At 36.1% G+C, this 21,767-nt stretch overlaps 1 protein-coding gene across 1 annotated transcript in view; it reads left to right on the forward strand.

The window, feature by feature from the left end:
* The window catches only part of LOC107549303 (membrane-associated guanylate kinase, WW and PDZ domain-containing protein 3-like), a 124,594-nt gene that overhangs the window by 37,526 nt on the left and 65,301 nt on the right, over positions 1 to 21,767 (forward strand). The gene's annotated exons all lie outside the window — the stretch shown is intronic.

Here is a 21,767-nt window from a genome sequence, read left to right on the forward strand (position 1 = left end):
TTAAAGGGACCGGTTCTGTCATCATCAAACCTGTGTTCATTTCTTCTACTGAACACAAAAGAGGGTATTTTTTAACAATGTTGGTAACCAAACGGTCACTGGTAACCATTGACTTTTATATTGTGGGGGAAAAAAAATGTGGAAGTCAATGGCTACTAACAGCTGTTTGGTTACCAACATTCATACAGGTTTGGAACAACATGAGGGTGAGTAAATGGGGAAAAAATGATGTTTTGGTGAATTATCCCCTTAATATGTTAAAATAGAATAATGTTTTTGACTGCAGTATTGTTAGCCATTTTTTCTATGTGTCAGAATGACTGTTCAGACAGTAAGACAAACCGGAATGTGCAGGTCAACAGTCTGCTTCAGCAAATTCAATACTCGAGGCTTGTTCACTCTGGAGTGTCGGAATGGAATCAAAAATGCTACCTAATTTATTGCTCCCTTCATAGTGAGTTGTGGGTAATTTTATGTTCCCTGGTCTGCTGCTGCGGACTTTAAAGTGGGGAGTTTCTTTGGTAAAAACATTGGTCTGATTTCAAGAATTAAAAAAAAGATGCTTTTGGTTTTAGTTAGTTAACGGCACAGAAATATTTTTTGTTAATTAAATGTTTTGGCAGGACAGTAAAACAAAAAGCACAGTCAAAAGTACAGCTATCCCCTATAATTTTATTTTACTTTACTTTTATTTATTTAGTCACTTGTTTTATTTGCATGCTTTTTTTGTACTTGTTTGTTTTTGCTTTGACAGGACAGTAATAGGCAGATGCATTATCCTGCATCCCCTATCAAAAGTGCCCCTGCTCCACTCCAATCATCTATTCCTGTTGTGCTGTCAAAGTATGCTAACATACATCATCCCCATTTCTGTCCTCTCTCTGAGAGTCACACTCGGGTCGTTACGATGTGCCAGAGTTGTTTTAGTGTGCCGAGTCGTTATTAGATCAGTGCGATAACACACCCCAACACCTCACAAAATGCAATTTCACACTCAGAGTGCTATCAGTGGTTAATGAGATGCGTCTTGTTGGTCCTTACCCCTCCCGTTTATCTCTCCTTCATCCCTCATTTCTTTTCATTTCCAATAGGCACCTGTCACTGTGGATCAGAGCACGGCTGAACGCATGTAATCATATACCAATTACGGCACTGGAAAGCGACCAGTGCTATTGATCTAACATGCATAGCACTTCTTCATTGCTTTGTTTTTCCAAACTGAAGGCCATCTCCACCTGCATGAGCAAATTAGCTTGTTTTTGTGTGGCCTGCATTCATCCGGATGAGAGTGACGAAGCATGTTGAAGACGTTACCTTGGAAAATGTTTAAATGATTAGCCCAAATTAAAGGAGTTTTATTTTACTTTACTTTTATTTATTAATTTTTTTAGTTTGAGTCACTTGTTTTATTTGCATGCTTTTTTTGTACTTGTTTGTTTTTGCTTTGACAGGACAGTAATAGGCAGATGCATTATCCTGCATCCCCTATCAAAAGTGCCCCTGCTCCACTCCAATCATCTATTCCTGTTGTGCTGTCAAAGTATGCTAACATACATCATCCCCATTTCTGTCCTCTCTCTGAGAGTCACACTCGGGTCGTTACGATGTGCCAGAGTTGTTTTAGTGTGCCGAGTCGTTATTAGATCAGTGCGATAACACACCCCAACACCTCACAAAATGCAATTTCACACTCAGAGTGCTATCAGTGGTTAATGAGATGCGTCTTGTTGGTCCTTACCCCTCCCGTTTATCTCTCCTTCATCCCTCATTTCTTTTCATTTCCAATAGGCACCTGTCACTGTGGATCAGAGCACGGCTGAACGCATGTAATCATATACCAATTACGGCACTGGAAAGCGACCAGTGCTATTGATCTAACATGCATAGCACTTCTTCATTGCTTTGTTTTTCCAAACTGAAGGCCATCTCCACCTGCATGAGCAAATTAGCTTGTTTTTGTGTGGCCTGCATTCATCCGGATGAGAGTGACGAAGCATGTTGAAGACGTTACCTTGGAAAATGTTTAAATGATTAGCCCAAATTAAAGGAGCCATGATTCTTGATTAAACACATTTTATGTAATACAAGAATTTATATCCTGCATGATATAAAATCATTAGTCCTCACACTTAATCTCACGTTTCATATACAGTGTGTATGTGTATATAATATAATAGCTTGATTATATGCTGTTTTTGACTGCAACATTGTCAATTAAATGTGTCCGGTTTAGTACATTTATATCTAAAAAATGTTCAATGAATGGACACATTTTATCATGCCTCCTGACCTTTATTAATTACGTAAGAAGAAATTTTCCTTTACGAATTCAGATTTTTAAAAACTGATCCATTCCAAACTATAAAATATGCACAGCTCATGTTAGTGGATGTTGAAGAAACTGCCAGATGCAATGCAGCAGGATGCCTGTCTTGATTGTGTAGACTCCGATTTACTTGTTTTGCTTTGATAAAGATTTGTTTGCTTAACCATTTCCTCAAACTGACATGTGCGGCACTGACTCCCACCACCGCTCTGTCAACCTCGGCCCACTGGAAGTTTATAATCTGTGGCTCTGACCTGACCTTCCGCCCAAATCTCACTGATACATTTCAGAAAAATAGCTGTCTGTGTGGGAAGATGATACTTCAAGTTATTTATCTCATTTATCTCGTCACTTCCACAGTTGCCATAATGATAAATAAAGTAATAGTGTTAATTGGAACATATTGTGAATATTTGTGACTTTATTGCTCTGTCGTCTTGCTGTGTTAATGTTTGTCTCTGAGCAAGTGTGGCGGAGATTTCTCATAACTTGAAAAGTGGAAGCGTGGGAATTGCAGGTGCCATCTGGTCTCAAAACAGATAACAATAAAAAAGGGACACAAGAGGCATGATTCACAATGATATGTTGCATTCTTTAAGTGAAAGTGATACCAGTGCAGCAGATCAAATCTAGAGTGCTGCAACTGATATGAATTTCACATGAATTTCTTGTTTGTTTCATAACATTTTGTAAAGATGGCATTCCATGTATGCCACAATGAACGGAGTTTATGTAATATAAAAACCTGTAAATATTGCAGTGGATGTTTTTATTATACAATATAAAATTATTATATATATATATATATATATATATATAAAGAAATATTTTAATTTTATATATATTTCTGAACCTTTCTGGCCATCTGGCCAGATTTAAATCATAACAATTTAATTGTATGTATTGTATTTATTTGTTTCATTTTTAATGTAATTTGTAATGTTTTTTTTTTCAAGGGATAGTTCACCCAAAAATTTAAATTCTGTCATTATGTACACCCTCATGTTTTTCCAAACCTGCAAAACCTTCAGTCATCTTCAGAACAAAAATTAAGATATTTTTGATGAAATCCGAGAGCTTTATTATATATATATATATATATATATATATATATATATATAAAGAAATATTTTAATTTTATATATATTTCTGAACCTTTCTGGCCACGGCACTTGATTTAAATCATAACAATTTAATTGTATGTATTGTATTTATTTGTTTCATTTTTAATGTAATTTGTAATGTTTTTTTTTTTCAAGGGATAGTTCACCCAAAAATTTAAATTCTGTCATTATGTACACCCTCATGTTTTTCCAAACCTGCAAAACCTTCAGTCATCTTCAGAACAAAAATTAAGATATTTTTGATGAAATCCGAGAGCTTTCAGTTGGAAATTCGTCACAGTACCGAAGTTGGCAGCAACTTCCGGTTCATGCAAACTTTAATGTAATTTGTTGCTAAAATGTATTTTTTTTCATTTAAAACATTTATTTTAGTAAATGATTTGTCAGATAAAAAATAGTGCCTAACACTTCTGAATTATTTGTAGGTGTCGGATAAAATTCCAATATCAATGCAAAAAAAAAAAAAAGTCCCGCACAATACTCAAATTTGCATAATTCCTAAATTTCACTAAATTTCTAAATTTTTCATTTCAGCATTTCACTTGAGGCTGAGAAATGTTGATTGACTGAAAAGTTCTAAATAAAATTGTGAAGATGCAAGTTTGATTAGTTTGCGGGATTTATTTGTAATGTTTTGAAATTCAGAATTTGATTTCAATGTTTCAGCCAATTTTCCTTCCTCACACTTGAGTCTTAGGAAGATTGATTGACCAAAATGTTGCAAATAAGATTGTGATGCAGTTTGAGTAATGTGCAGAATTTATTTTTATTTTTTTTAATAATAATAAATTGTCACAATACTTAAATTATTATTTCCATAATTGTATATATTTCAGCATTAGGGCATCTGATCACTCTGCTCTCTAGGTGTTTTATTGCCGTTGAACGATATTATCTACATTTTTCCATAAAATTGATCTCATTTGGCTCTCAGGAGCCATATGAAGTGTTAAAGTACTGATACTCTTTTATCTGTCGAATTTAGGAAAACATTACCATGCTGAGTGGTACTCATGGCATGAGAAACTATAGACGATCCGTTTGAACTGATGAAATTACCTGGGAGTACTTTAACATTGCAGTCGAGGGCTATTGAGCGTGGAGGGCTAATCTCCATGCATGGCTCATGCACTTCCCTATGATCCACAGAAGGAAAAAAACGCTGGCCGATGGTGTGTGTCAAATGCAGCGGAAGTCATTCTGAAAGGACAAACTGAGATTACAGAGAACAAACAGATTATTTTCCAATACAATGCTGTAAATAATGTCTTAAAGACCTGGGAGTACTTTAACATTGCAGTCGAGGGCTATTGAGCGTGGAGGGCTAATCTCCATGCATGGCTCATGCACTTCCCTATGATCCACAGAAGGAAAAAACCGCTGGCCGATGGTGTGTGTCAAATGCAGCGGAAGTCATTCTGAAAGGACAAACTGAGATTACAGAGAACAAACAGATTATTTTCCAATACAATGCTGTAAATAATGTCTTAAATTAATGACCCGGCATAAGAAAAATAGAGATAAATGTAACTTACAATCGTGATATGAATAACTATGAAACTGTCATGCGGAAGCGCTTCCATTTAGACGTTTCTCCAAGAAAGACTTAATCGAAAATGTCAGCTCAGCAAGAAGCAGCTGACTTCCTCCCGCCCTATCTTTTGTAGTCCTTCCTTAGAGAGTCCGTCCCCCTGAATACCGGCTCGTTCTAGAATCCCGTGACCTTGAGCAAATCGCCCGGCTTTCCTTTTTGTCTCCCTCCATTATGTGTCCTTTCTTTCCATTTTTTTTTTCTTGTTGCATTTTATCATGGCTGTTAGCCACGAACTGGTGGATATTCTGCAATGAAATCTGTGGAACTCAGATGGCTTTTTATAATACGGTGATGGATCGTGTTGAGGGCTTGATGAATCGTGCCATCATTACTGTAATGAAATGGTTTCCTGCGACAGCCATGATTTTCACAGCGCAAATTGAAGCAATAGAAATGAGCAAAGCAGCACTGTAATTGACTTGGTTTGAAGCTCGGAAAGAATGATAATTTTTTTGTATCTACAATATCTATAGGCAGAGGTTTTTTTTTTATTTTTTTATGGCTCTGTAATCTGACTAGATATGCCACATTCAAAGCTGATGTGAAATAGCCGAGATGCACAGACCTATGACTGCATATCAGTCAAGTTCTGTATTATTATGCCCATTTGCTTGCCATAAACAGCTAATGAACTCACTTAGCAGAGGAATTGTTTTTTGGGATTAATATGGCTAATGCATGTAATAATTTACTGAACATTGGCATTTTTATCATATTCCTGTTTATACAAAAAGTCAAAGTAATCAAGGTGGAAATGCTGCAATAAAAGTAGTCCAAGTTGTTTGTTTCACCATTATGGGGAATTAATGGCAACTTGAAATCGAAATTGACTCTGTTTACTTTATTAATACATGTTCCTAGTCTTATTGGCCTTCTTTATGGTGCTTTTGCATCCCATTTATAGCTTGACAGCCTCAGTCTTTCATTTTCATTATATTGAAAAGATAAAATAAACAAAAAGATTAACAAAAATCACCTTTTGTATTCCTCAGGTCATCCTTTCCAAATCGCCATCCTCACAACAACTACTTTACATTTTTATTTAACTATTATTTGATTATTTTTAAACAAGTTGGCAAGATGGTAATAAGCTATTGCATTTTTCTGAATTCCCTGTCAGAACTGGTTGTTTAACTTCCAATTATTTAATTTAATTTAATTTTATAATTTAATTTAGTTACATTTTATTTACATTTTTTATTTAATTAATTTTATTTAGTTTAGTTTAAAATTTTAATTTATTTTTATATCACCTTTTGTGTTCCATAAAAGAAAGTTAAATGGGTTTGGAAAAGCATAAGAGTTATGTCTGAGTAAATAATGCTTCCATTTTGAGATAACTATACTTTAACTATGGTAAAATCACTGTGTAACAGTCCTCGTGGCTTTATTCTACTCGAATTGCTTGCGACCTCACATAGTTGGATCTAAGGTCCATTGTTGAGGTATGACTCTATGAAAAACGTTTGCCAGTCTTTCTGTACCCCTTTGACACTTCCACCATCCTCATTTCTCCATCCTTCGTCTCTTTATTGCAGTTCACATCTGTTTCACCTGTTCATCTGACTAATTCTGGTCTTGCATTAAGTTTTCATTACAGTTCTGCGTGCACGCACACCTTGTAAGGTACAAGTTAATTAAGTTTATGCGTTTGCTGGCACATAACCCAGGCTTACAACGCAGTGCTTGATTTATGCTGTCATCAAGGACGATCTATACTATAGCTGTGTGGAGGTGTAAAAGGATAAAGCAGAGATGAAAGCCTTAAAGAGGTGTGCCGCAGCCCATCTGTTTCCTTGACTGATGCCATGTGTTATTTGTGCTGTGTTTTCAGCTACAATGAGTGAATTTCAGTGACAAATCTCATGGCTGTTCAGTGTCAGTGATTGAAGGTCAACCACATTCATTTACGCAGACCGGTGCAATTATTTACTGACCTTGGATCAGTTTCATTCACTCTCATACAAAGCTACACCATGTCTGCAAGTGATGTGAGAAAAATAGGTTTTGGCAAAATAGAAATAAGTGTGTAAAAATGGCATTGCATGCTTATAAAACAGATGCAGACTGCAGCAAATGTTTTGATTAAAAATGGCTACTTTCGTTCACCCTGCTCTGCCAGTTTAATGAAGGCAAAATTGTGGCTTTTCCTCTTTTTAAATGCATTAGCTGGTGAATTTTAAACCAAGGGCCATTTGGGAATTATTGCACATTACTTACTGTGGTCTCCTTTTAAATGAAGGCGTGCTGGGACATTATAAGAGGCCTCAACCTAAATTTCTTTCTTGATGCACCCTTATATTACTTTAGAGTTTGCAGAGGTTTATTTTTTTCCCCAGCAGAGTCCACCGAGAGCAGGAGGAAAGTTTGATTTCCTCCATAATTACAAAAGTACCGTGATACTCAGCCGTTTCAGAGCAGTCTTTATTACATCAGAGTCTCATGAGGAGGCTGGCCTGGGAACACATTCTACAAGAATCGCTGTATTAGCTGAAGACAACTGAAAAAAATACCCAAAACACTGGTACAAATACAGATCCCAGATCAGATGTTCTAGGTTAACCGATTTGGAATGCATGGTTATTTTATGAATAGACCATGCTTGCACAAAGTAAATTGTTTAAACCTTTGTTTAAAAATAGATTGCAAGATTATGCATTCAAAATAAGGTTCTTTGCAGTGCCTTGTGTTCAACAACCTAGTTTTTTATGAAGTCCCATTATGCTTCTTTAGTTAGTTTCATTGTTCTTTGGAGATAAAGAAATGCTTTAACATTTATTTTAATGGGAATAAAGCAAAGCCTTTTATGAATACCTAAAGAATAAAACTTTTTTTTTCATCTGTTTCAAACTTATTCTCTTCACTATTACTATATTTAAACGTCTCCTATTCTTACCAAATATGTTTATTTGATTAAAAATTCATTTTTTTTCATTTAATTGAATTGCATTTGTTTAAATGTTTTTTTTTTTTTACATTATAAATGTCTTTACTTTTGCATCCTTGCTGAATTAAAATAATTATTTCTTTAAAATATTTTATTAATTTCTAAAAAAAAATAATAATAATTACTGACCCCTGATGTGTATTTAAATTATATTTACACAAAATAAAAAATATATATTTTATAATATATTTACTTGCATTTATAAAACTAAAAATAAGAAAAGAAGTTTGAAATCTGTGAATGTTTTTAATAACATGTTCACCTCTGTAGTATATAGTATGTGATGACTACTACAAAATGTTGCACACTAGGTCTTGGAACAGAGCTGCTGTATAGTCAGTCAAGGCTGTGTTCTAAGCACTATATGCTGTTTTCACCAGAACTGTGTTTTGTTTCTCAGATGTGAAAGTCTGCGTGCCTCATTTCATCTCGGAGCCAGAGCGAGTGTCGTTATTTTTCAGATGAGCCTTTCTCGTGTCATCTACCTGTTTCATATCCATTATTAAGGGCAGATTTTATCCATGCACCACTGCCTTTTTTCCCAGCATACATTGCTACAAATGAGGCTTATCTGAGACACTGAACAAATGAAGTCAGCAAGTCTTTGTCATTCACACGCTTCCTCCTTTGAGATGCTTTCCATCATTCTGGATCTCCCCCCTTTTTTTCTTAGTTCTGAATTGCAAATTTCGTTTGGGATTTGAAAACTCCTGTTATCTGTGTCTCTCCTCTCTGCTGTGGCTTATTCAAAGCACAAGTATTAATCTGAGATGGCTCTATAGGAGGAGAGATAACTATCTCCTTTGGCACATGGAAAGAGAGAATTGATAAAGGCAGAGATGAGGAAGAGGGACACATGAGATTCAGAGGAATATGAAGGAAGCTTGTGTGTTTGTTGCCGTGGGAATTGTGCCAGTTTGACAGCAGGGCTGATTGGCACTCGCCGTGGGTAAACTAGACTCTATCAGCAGCCTGGCACCCGACTGCGTGCGTAGCGTTCTCCGGCGTATGTGTTTTAGGATTAATAAGGCAGGATATGAATGTTGCGCCATTGTCCTGGCACAGCTGGCATCTAATAAAGCTCACCAGGCGCTGCGCTGCCAAGCTGATGCATATTTATACAGAATCAGCAGCAATGATCTACATGATTCATATGGGCTGTGTGAAGGGTACAGTGTTAGCGATGGGGAAAAAACCAGGATGGGCCCTCCATGGCTCCTGCAGGAAATGATGATCTTGTGTGTGTGTGTGTGTGTGTGTGTACTGCGTGTGTGTTTTTGATAGGAAGTATATTGGATGAAATGGGGCATGTTTTTTTTTAAAGTGAACATGCGTTCACAGTTGACCTTGTTTCCATTATTAATACCTGTATATAATCTGGGGCAGTGCTATATGATATATTATTATAGATTTTCTTAAAGGGATAGTTCACCCAAAAATTCTGTCATTAATTACTCGCCCTCATGGGGTTCCAAACCCGTAAGATCTTTGTTCATCTTCGGAACACAAATTAAGATATTTTTGATGAAATCGGAGAGCTCGCTGACCCTCCATAGACGGCAACGCAACTGTAATGTTCCCAGGTCCAGAAACGCTGTAAGGACATCAGTAAAACAGTCCATGTGACATCAGTGGCTCAACTTCAATTTTGCGAAGCTACGAGAATACTTTTTGTGCGCAAAGAAAACAAAAATAACAGAATTTATTCAACAATTCTTCTCCCCCGAGTTATGTCTTCTGCCATTTTGGAGAGTACCCAAGAACGTATTCGACGTAATCAGCGTTGTTTACGTTTGGGGGGGGAGCTTGCGTATGCGTTGTGATACTCTCTAAAATGGTGGAAGAGGGTAACTCTGGGGAGAAGAATTGTTGAATCAAGTCATTTTTTTTTTCTTTGTGCACAAAGTATTCTCGTAGCTTCGCAAGTTAAGCCACTGATATCACATGGACTGTTTTACCGATGTCCTTACTACGTTTCTGGACCTGGGAATATTACAGTTGCGTTGCTGTCTATGGGAGGGTCCGAGAGCTCTCCGATTTCATCAAAAATATCTTAATTTGGGTCCTGAAGATGAATGAAGATCTTACGGGTTTGGAACGACATGAGGGTGAGTAATTAATGACAGAATTTTCATTTTGGGGTGAACTAACCCTTTAATATTTTGAATTTGGTTATATTTTCATATTTTTCATTAAAATTTTCATAATTTGTCATTTTTATTAGTTTGTTTTTTAATGTTTTATTTTTTTTAATTAATTTTTACTTTTAGTTTGTTATTTTAGTACATCAAGTTAAACAAAATGAAACAAAATAAGTGTATTTTTAAGTGTATTTTAGTTATCAAGTAACTATTGTTTATTTTATTTGAAGTAATAAAAATAGTTTAATTGTTTTGTGTTTTGTTGTGTTGGTGTGGTGTTGTGTTTTGCTATAATAACCGTGTGTTGGGGTTCAAACATTAGTGGATGCCGTTGACTTTTTACTGTATAGATAAAAAAAATAAAAAATACCCCGATACAATCAAAATATATTCTTTTGTGTTCCACAGAAGAAAACTAAAGTTATGCAGGTTTAGAACAACATGAGTGTGAATAAATAATGACATTATTTATAAATTTAATATATAATGTTTTATTATTTTTTTTTAAGCGAACTTTTAGGAACTAAGGTTTTGGGGGCCATTTCATGTTGAAGTTACATTAAAAAAAGTTTTTTTTTTATGAACTTGTGTGCTTGTAAGTGAACTTTAGGGGGAAAAATGCCTTCTAACTTAAGTGTGGAATATGATCCCATTTATGTTTGTACATCTCTGAGCGTATACACGCATAACTGGTCACGATTTAAACTAATGGGCTGCGTGATTTAAAGGCTGCTGTGATTAAACTGTGATTTAATTAGATATGCTGCTGATAATGGGAGTGCCTGAAACGGCAGAGGGCTTAATCATTTACATGGATAAGAAGGAGTGGGAAAGCAAAGGAACAAGATGAAGTGAGGGAGAGGCAGCTAGGTTTGCGATTGATATTCTCGGTCGCTGCTCATGTTAGAGCAAGAGTGTATATTCCCTCCTGGTGGTTAAAGGGACTCTGAGCAAATCAGCATGGCAGCAGACAAGCTCTTGAAGGCAGAGTCCAGATAGGCCACTGATCTGCGGTCGGGCTCTCTGCCATATCTTACAGGCATTTTATGCCTGGCTACCAGTCCTAACCAACACACGCACTGTCTAGACAGTCTCTGACTGACATGTGACCATCAGAAGATGGACTTTTAAGGATGATCAAAAGACGAACGCTACAGCGAGGGCCCTTTAAGGCAAGTCGGTTCACTCCGCTACCATTTTGTTAATGTCCCCAGGCAGCTTTGTTTTGTAGGTTATATGAATACAAGTGCATCTTCTACACTCTTGAATGAAGAAAGACTGAACTTAGGGTTATTTATTAACAGATTCTTATTTTTAGCACCCCAGTGTAGCGTCATATTACATTTATTTTAATACTTCAAATTCTTGTTTGAAACCAAATCTTTAAAATGCTTGTGCATTTTAAATGCTCACATTCTCATATCAAGAAATTTGATGGTGTGTTTAAATTCAATTCAAAACAAAAAAAGTGTAAGTATCCTCGGTTTTAGTATTTTTTGCGTTAAGACATTCTGGGTGTAGTCACTAAATCTAAATTGCTTAACACTTTTTTTTCTTCTTGTTTTTGAAACTTTTTTTTTTTGTTTTTTTTGGCAATGTTCAGAATAGAATTCTAGCACAACTATGCAGTATATACAGTGTTTTTTCGAAGTGTGTATAAGTATGTGAAAAAGTAAGCATTGTGGAATGAGACTCATTTAAAATGATAGCATGCATTACATGAATGCATTATTTTGCATTCCTCATGTTCTGGATTATAATGAAATTGGATTTGTGGATTTTTATACAAATATCTTAACTCTTGGCTGTCCAATCAATTTGTCAAGGAGATGCTGAAATATTGTGGTAGATATTTGTTAATAGAAATGCAAGATCAAGTTGAGTGCAATGCATTGTTGGGCACAGTATATAATGCACATTTAGGTCATGCTAAGATACATACTGCATACTTCAGTAAGTGTAGTATACTAGTATGCTACTCAAAACATAAGTACAGTGTTAATCAGTGGTATGCACACAAGGTCCTTGTTTTTGATACTTGTTCTGGCTATAAAACGTCACATTTCATTTCACCCGGTTTTTCAAAATGTTCTCAAAATGAGATGATATCATATAATTTACATTTGGGCAAGCAGAGAGAATAACCTGGTTTCCCAGAGTGCTGTGCAGCCATCTGTGAGTGGGAAATCGATTCTGTTATCCAATTCATTTGATTATCATTTTAAACGTAATAAACTTTGGCGTGTAACTCATCCCGCTCCGTTTGTGTCGGATATGGAGGATACCTCAAACTGAATGGCTTGAGGAGAGATGTGATATTACTTTTCTAAGAGATCAGACTTGGTGGATTTTAAAAAGGGGCAAAAAAAAAAAAGACTTACTCTATTCTGGTCCCTAGATATGGCTTGATTCCCTCCTTCAGGGATACTTGATTGTAGGCTCTTTTGACTTGGGCCACCTAGCAACACCCTTGAAACCACTCTAGCAACATCCGAGCATCATTCTTGCAACTTTTGTGTAAGAACCACTCACATTTCCTTTTTTTCCTTTTTTTTTTTATTAGTATTTTGTAATTTTCTCAACAGGGAGAGAACAAGAGAGAAACAGATGGGGATGTCACAGTGCGTATCAAAACACTGTTAAGAGACCCAGTGGTGTACACGCCGATGCTAAAGTGCCCTTTCGGTCCGGTCTATGTGCCCCCGGACTGCATTTTCTACCGAGGGGGAAACCCCTCTCCCCCCCAGACCACAATTGTGCCCTAGCAACGTCGCTTAGCCCCTCCAGAGGTCTTTGAACGCCACTGAAGAGACCACATTAGCCAAAGCTTGTTTATGAGCTGCTGAATAATAGAGGACGGTAGACCTGCCGTACCGCACTGGTGTGCTCACGTTGAGCAACATTTTAGTTACAGACTTTTTTTGTTTCCAGTGAGCACTAAAAGGAGTGGGTGGCAAACAGACCTTTGATGTCAGAGTGGAACCCACGGGCACTACCTTCCAGAGTTAACCGAGACAGAGAGAGAGAGAGTCCTAAGTAGGTCACACATCCTCAGCTGTAATGGATTCACATTTAGTAGTGCTCAACAACAAGTAGGGCTGGGCAATATAGTGAAAAATATCTGCATTTATCAACCTAATATATACATTTTAGGAATTTACTAAATTATAAAAAATGAGGAATAATGACAAATTGCCAACTTATAGATTTTGAGACTAGATTTGAAAATGTCCATCCATCATTCCATGGGCTCACGCCCGTTGGTGTCCAATGCCCGTCTGACGCTCAATTTCCACTGTGCACGGTCCTGTGCCATCCTACTAAGAGAGTGGATGTCCCTCTGACACCATTCTTTGATGTCATCCAACCACTTCCTACTCGGTCTTCCTCTCCGTGTCCGTCCATCCATGATCCCAAACACCACACACTTCACCAGTCGCTTGTCCTCCATCCTGCAGATATGTCCAAACAGGCTGAGCTTCCTCTCCATGATGAGTTGTACGATGTTCCTTTTGTTTCCAACTCGTCTTTGCACCTCCACGTTTGTGATTTTCTGATGCCAGTGAATGTGCAAGATTCTCCTGTAGCACTTAATTTCAAACGCCCGCGGTAAATCTTTGTCTGTCTTCCTCAATGTCCATGTCTCTCAAGCATACAGCAACACATTCATCACACATGTTCTGATTATGCTGATTTTGGTCTCTGTTCTGATATGCTTGTTGTTCCATATTGTCTTGAACCCTGCCATTACTCCCGTTGCCCTCGCTATTCTCCTTTTGGTCTCCTTGTTGCAATCGTTGTCCCAGGTAAGTAGACTACCTAGGTACACAAACTCTGTAACATTTTCAATACTTCTGCCCCTAATCTCCAGTTCCTCTTCTATGTCCTCTTGTCCAAACACCATTGTCATTGTCTTTTCAAAGTTGATCATTAATCCTGCGGCCTCTCCTGCTTCATTCATCCGATTCAGATTTCCTTGTAATTCAACTCTACACTCTAAAAAATGCTGGGTTGTTTCAACCCAACTTTGGGTCAAAGATGGACTAACCCAGCTGTTGGGTTAAATTTTTATATTAAATTTTTAACCCAAAAGTTGGGTTAGTCCATATTTGACCCAAAGTTGGGTTGAAACAACCTAGCATTTTTTAGAGTGTATCCTCCTCCAGTAGATCAATGTCATCTGCAAATTTGAGGTTGTTGATCTTGTACCCATGGACTGATATTCCTGTGTCATTGTCTCTTACCGAGTCCATTACTCTCTCGAGGTACGAGATGAATATAGTTGGCGATATCGGATCCCCTTGTCTTGTTCCGACTGTTGTTTTAAACCACTCGCCCATTTCTCCACCAACTCTCACTGCCGACTGTGAGATTTCACAGATGTTCTGCAGTATCTTGGTCAATCTTGCTCCGACTCCATATGACTTGAGTGTTGCCCAAGTGACGTCCTGTTTGATGGAGTCGAATGCCTTTCGGAAATCAATGAAACAGTTGATGATGTGTCGTCCTTTACGTTTCGCCTTCTCTGCCATAAGCCTTAGAATCAGGATTTGATGTGTTGTGCATCTGTCTTTCCTGAATCCGGCCTGCTCCTCTGACAGATGTGGTTCCATCTGCGCTTTCAATCTCTCCAGTAACACCATCATCAATACCTTACCCATGTGACTTAACAGAGCAATTGTCCTGTAGTTGCTGGATTCTGCCAAGTCTCCTTTCTTTGGTATTGTAACGATGACTGACTTTGCCCATTCCTCTGGTACTCTCCCTTCCTGCCATATCTGATTACAGATTGTTTGTATCTCTTAACTTTTTCTCCTCCTATAAATAAATAAATAAATAAATAAATGTATTTATATTTTATTTATTTATATTTAAATGCGACAATATAACTGCAATACAAACAGCACTATAAAATATGTATGTTCTCTATTCTTTATTCTTCTTTATTCTCTACTCTATTCTTCTAAATTTTATTTTTATTATTTGAACACATCCACAAAGATTTCTGTGAACATTTTTGAGAGATTATACATTTTTTTTAACAAAATTGCTAGTAAATTTCACAAATAATTACAAAGAAATGACAAGTAACAGGTTAAACGTATATTTAGAATGACAGAAATAGCATTTTCTTATAAAACGCGCTTTAATCTTTTTTTTTTTTTTTTTTTTTTTACAACTTGGAAAAATATATAGATTTTTATATAAAATCCCTATTCCAAGGGTGTGTTCATTTTACTGCATACAGTAGTTTTAATGTAGTTATCTTGTAGTCATATTCAACGTGTAGTCAATATTTCAGTGTTGGTCTGTGATATGGGAAGTGGATTGATTTTTATTTATTTTTTTCCTTGGTAAAAAAATGCAACCCGGTCAGTGGAAAAGTGGACCGATTTTGAAGAACTCATTCGCTGAGCACTCGCACTAGCAAATGTCCTGATGTTTGCTTTTTAGCGGTCATGCTAGACTCCTCAGAGAGAAGATAGATTTATTTAGCAGTGTGCTAAATGGACTCGTGTATAGATTTTAAAAGCCTAATGCTGTCTGTCTCACTGCAGCACAGTGGCTTCATACAATCACTGGATACAAAAGCTTATGGTGATACATAACTAAACTACACTTATGAGAGGAATGGTAAGAACATTTTCTATGAACCATGTTTATTCAAAGGCATAGTTCACCCAAAACTTTTTTTTTTCTTTTATTCAGGTTTGTTTCAAACCTAGTAAATTCCTTTTTTCTGCTCTGCACAAAATAAAATTTGTGGGTAACAAAACCATTTCTGGTCCCCCACTGATTTCCATAGTACTTTTTTTCCATACGATTAAAGTCAATGGTTAGGGCGCTAGGGTGGGGCTTGACGGTGCATGTTCCTGTTTTGTGGTGTCACTTTCCATTAACATTGAAAAATAAACATTACATTAAAAAAAGTGCCTAATATGTGGCCTATAAACAATTGATATTATGGGGGAGGGGTCAAGCAACACAAGCAAGCAACGCGCAAACTGTGTGCAAGAGTTATGCTGGTGAACGTCAGTCAGTTCACTATAGTGAAAGTAAAGCAAACTGACGGAGCTTTCTAACACTGCATTAATGGCACATATTCTCGGAGACAATGAGAGACAAAACTACTTCAACATATGGTGATAACGGTATATAATGGTCTTAAATTATTCCCGTAATATTTCTCTTGTCGCCCGTATAGTGAAAATCATGAGAAGAAACATATTTTGCGTTAAACGGGTTGTTTTTGAAAATCGGTGCACGAAATAAAGCTGCTCTTAATTTTCATTGATGACTGCAGTGTTAATAATTTTAATTATAGGCCTATAATTCAATTGTATAAATTTAATAGACCGGTTTAAAAAAAAAAAACTTTAAAAAAACATTTTCAATGAGGAGTTAAGCTAACAGCCTAAATTTTAATTATCCTCACAGCGCGTCATGTGGTGATGTGCTATGAAATTATTGCGGCGCAATAATTTAATGTAATTTAATAATAAAAGTAACCTAATAATATGCCTAATAATAAGAATGTAACAGGCCTACATTAATTGGAAATGCTAAATCCTCTTAATATTGCCAATTTTTGATGCTTTTGACAATATCTCTGGCTATCGTCGACACATGATACGACGCAACTCAGCACGAGGAGGTTATCGTGTGTGCCCTTTGTGCCCATCCGCTATGCCACTGTGTGGAAATAGTTGTATGAATTGTCGGCAATTTATCTATTGTAAAAAAATGGTTGGAATTTACTAGGGGTGCGCCGATCCAAATCCGATATTGTGTGCATACCATTCTGTGTCATTATTAAGACCCACGAAAGCCACAAAAACATTATAAAGCACAAAGTTTTCACGCACTATATTTCAAGTGTTCTGAAGCTGTTCCGTAGTTTAATGTGAGGTACAGATGAATATTCAAGTCAAGTTCACGTAAACTCTTCTCTCGGCTGCAGCTGTCTGTCGTCCTCCATTCAGCATTCAAACTGCGTGTTGCGTTCGGTTACGACAGTCAAGACAATAATAATAAGACTATATAGTAATATCCTATAATGTTTTTTTTTCACTAAAAGTTTAGGATTTTATAAAATGATTGTGCTCTCTTGATTTTTCTAGTGTAACTGTATTATATATATATATATATATATATATATATATATATACATATGGTGATAACGGTATATAATGGTCTTAAATTATTCCCGTAATATTTCTCTTGTCGCCCGTATAGTGAAAATCATGAGAAGAAACATATTTTGCGTTAAACGGGTTGTTTTTGAAAATCGGTGCACGAAATAAAGCTGCTCTTAATTTTCATTGATGACTGCAGTGTTAATAATTTTAATTATAGGCCTATAATTCAATTGTATAAATTTAATAGACCGGTTTAAAAAAAAAAAACTTTAAAAAAACATTTTCAATGAGGAGTTAAGCTAACAGCCTAAATTTTAATTATCCTCACAGCGCGTCATGTGGTGATGTGCTATGAAATTATTGCGGCGCAATAATTTAATGTAATTTAATAATAAAAGTAACCTAATAATATGCCTAATAATAAGAATGTAACAGGCCTACATTAATTGGAAATGCTAAATCCTCTTAATATTGCCAATTTTTGATGCTTTTGACAATATCTCTGGCTATCGTCGACACATGATACGACGCAACTCAGCACGAGGAGGTTATCGTGTGTGCCCTTTGTGCCCATCCGCTATGCCACTGTGTGGAAATAGTTGTATGAATTGTCGGCAATTTATCTATTGTAAAAAAATGGTTGGAATTTACTAGGGGTGCGCCGATCCAAATCCGATATTGTGTGCATACCATTCTGTGTCATTATTAAGACCCACGAAAGCCACAAAAACATTATAAAGCACAAAGTTTTCACGCACTATATTTCAAGTGTTCTGAAGCTGTTCCGTAGTTTAATGTGAGGTACAGATGAATATTCAAGTCAAGTTCACGTAAACTCTTCTCTCCACTGCAGCTGTCTGTCGTCCTCCATTCAGCATTCAAACTGCGTGTTGCGTTCGGTTACGACAGTCAAGACAATAATAATAAGACTATATAGTAATATCCTATAATGTTTTTTTTTCACTAAAAGTTTAGGATTTTATAAAATGATTGTGCTCTCTTGATTTTTCTAGTGTAACTGTATTATATATATATATATATATATATATATATATATATAAAATATAATTTTTTTGTTTGTTTTTGTTCTTTATAATGAAGCTGTCTATATTTAGTAGATTGTGTCACATACAAAAGAGTGATGATCAGGTCAACACACATTGAGGTATAGAAATTCTACACTGATTTAAAAAAAACTGCGCTGGTATCGGATCGATATCGGTATCGGCAGATACTCAGATTTTTTGGTATCGGAGCGGGATCGGTTCTGAAAAAGTGGTATCGAGCCAGCCCTAGAATTGACCATGTTTTCCTGCCAGTTGGCATTGAGAGTGACTGACACTTGATGGTCAGAACAAAATAAAATAAATTAATTAATTAAAAAAATCCCTACTTTCTTTTTTTTTTTTCTGTGCGTTCGTAAATTTGTATTAATTTGTAAGTGTCATATTTGGCAGATGGCATTAGAAGTTATATGACTAATAAAAGTGGCATATGAGAAGTTTATACCACAGAAAAAATGTAAAATATGCCTTTTTTCGAAGCTGCTGTATATAAAAAAACACAAGGTGGCTGAATTTGCATGCTATTTAGATAGCTGAAGCTTATAGGCGTTCATTACTTTCACTCAATTTAATTCGTTTTTTTAGCACCCCCTCTGAACTGTTAAGCCCCGCCTTAGACCCCCAACAAAAAAATCCTGGAGCCTCCACTGGTTACCAATCAACTCTTTGGTTACTGCTTTCTGAGCAGAAGAGAGACATTACAGGTTTGGAACAACTTGAGGGTGAGTAAATACGTTTTCATTTTTGGGTGAACTATACCTTTAAGCATTTTAAGGGTATTATAGGGTTTTAAAAACATGATGCAAATACACAGTTGTTTCAGTTGCAGTTATAGTAAATGATCTGAAATTGAAAAGATTAAATGTGAATCTCAAATCAAAATTGGTGATTTTGTTTCCTTTTAGTCCATGTTTTAAATATATATTAAAAATATATTCAAGTATATTTAATAGTATAATTCTGTGTGTGTGTGTGTGTGTGTGTGTGTATATGTGTGTATAATATATGTATATATTTTTTTTTTTACATTTTTAACTATTTAGTTTTCTAATAAATCATACATCAAACATGTGGTTCAAAAATTCTATATTTTTTATTTATATTTTTGGCAGTGTATTATATTTTATATTTTTATATATATTTAAATTTTCCTTAAAGAAATCAACCCTAGGCTATTAATTTGCTGTAATAGCTGATATTTATACTGTTAAGCCACACTTATAATAATTATAACAAATACACTTTTGTGGGAAATATGGCATACAATGCTAATTTGTTTATATTTGAGTAATACAGTATTTAAATCAGCAAAATGTGCAACAGCAACCCAATAATTAAGCTTGCAAGTCATAAAATCATATGTACATGTGCAGTGAATGTGAGATGATGTGATACTGCAGTACTGTCAACTGGCCCGACACTTTCAGAATGGCCCCGGGCCATCGGGCAATCCTTATTTTTGAGCCCTGCTAAACAAAAAAACTGTTCAAATGAAATGATTGTCAAACTGGACACACACACACACACACACACACACACACACACACATATAGTCCAGTTAGGCAAGTGATCCGCACTGTTAAGGCTTGATATGCGGCTCTTAAAGGTTATTTCACAGTCATACATATTCATTAGTTTCTCAGTCTTTTCCTATTCTATGTCTAGTTTTTCCCGTCTACACTATAATCCACCGTGATTTTCTCCAGTGTATGTGTGTGCATATGTGGGCAGAGGCAGATATAAAAGGCTGTTGACCATGTTTATCTGGTATGCCTCTCCTTAATGAGCTACTAATTAATGAAGAATGTTGATTTACCCTTAGAAATGTGAGTGTGTGCGCAGTTGATTTGATGTAGCAGCAGCATTTCTCATTGTATACTTTGTGGTTTGCAGAATATTTCTGTACTTTTTCTTGCTCTTCATTAAGGGCTCTGAGGCTCGGGTCTAATCTCATGTATAATGTATAGCGCTGTAGTGTTAGTCTCTCTAGAGCTAGAATTCGTCTCAGTGAGAGCGGGCCTGGCCCTTTGATGTATCCCTGTGATTAGGTCTTCCTGTCAAACACCCACCACATACACACGCTTGCACTGAGGGCTGAAGTCAGTGTTAGACCCTCATTAAAGCGCTACAGTGGGGTAGATTTGAGGGTAGGTTGTTGTAGTGTGTGATAAATGTGTGCTAATAATGTGTTTATATTCTATAGGACCACAGAAATGGAGATCTAGAGAATAGAAGGCAAACGGAGATACTGTAGGCAATTTGGAGGGGCTGTTTTTGATATTTCCATTATACATGTTCAAATGGAACGAAACAATTATTGTTCCATATTGCATGTGCAAAAGAATGGAAAATGGTCCATGTTACACATCCCCCCTACAAAAAAAACAAAAAACAATTCCATGGTGCATATGGGTCAAAAGACAAAAAGGTTGTTTTTACGTATATTAGAATGTCCTGTGTATTAGATTTGTCATTTTTACTATGCTTTACAGAAGACACCCACTAAAATGTCAGAGTTTAACAATAGTTTATGTACCAAAAAATCTAAATATTTCAGGCATATTTAGAACGAGAATCATATATAAAATAGTCTACCTTTTGATGTTCATTCATGTTTATGTAGCTACTAGTAGTAAAGAGAAAGATTAAATGGTTTCACTTGCTGCTTGAACTGAGGCGCTAAAGCGATTGCGCCTGCCGCATTAAAGAGCACCAAAACTGTATTTATTGTTTGAATTTCATTATGAATTTGGAATCATTTTAAAGCTGATACTTTGTTTTTTAATAAGTAACAAAGCACAAAGCTTTTTGCGATTACTGGACGGCAAGTGCGCTTCAGATAATAAGTTCCCGCATTAACCGAACACAGCATAGACTAAGATCTTGTTAAGAAGTAGCCATATTAGTAATGATTATAAACTAGAATTGTTAACGATATTGCCAATATCCACACAACTGACAGCTTTACCTGTTGTAGTTTGTTCAAGATGTGCACGAAATAGACGCTGCTTTTCTGCACTTTCACTTCGCACGTCTCCGTCATTTCGATCTCTCTCGCGCTGTACAACTTAGCTGCGTTTAGCAGACTGTGTGCGACAATGCTGCTGTGTGGCAGAGACGAGGACTGTTTGAAACTCTTTTTTCCACTAAAACCTCTGAGTTTAATACGTGAACATAACAAAAGATGTGATCGCAAAACAATCAGGAAAAAAGGCATTACATGCACATTTTTAAGTTATAACATGTAAATATAATATAGTCGCCAGTGGCGACCTCAGAAAAAAATGCAACCATTTTTGTCGCAGCCTGATTTATTTGTGTGTGTGTGTGTGTGTGTGTGTATACACACACATGTGTGTATATATATATATATATATATATATATATATATATACACACAGAGCTCTAAGGGGATAAAAAAAAGAGCGGGGA

Source organism: Sinocyclocheilus grahami, unplaced genomic scaffold (assembly GCF_001515645.1).
Source record: "Sinocyclocheilus grahami isolate Dianchi unplaced genomic scaffold, SAMN03320097.WGS_v1.1 scaffold368.1, whole genome shotgun sequence".
NCBI lineage: Eukaryota > Metazoa > Chordata > Actinopteri > Cypriniformes > Cyprinidae > Sinocyclocheilus > Sinocyclocheilus grahami.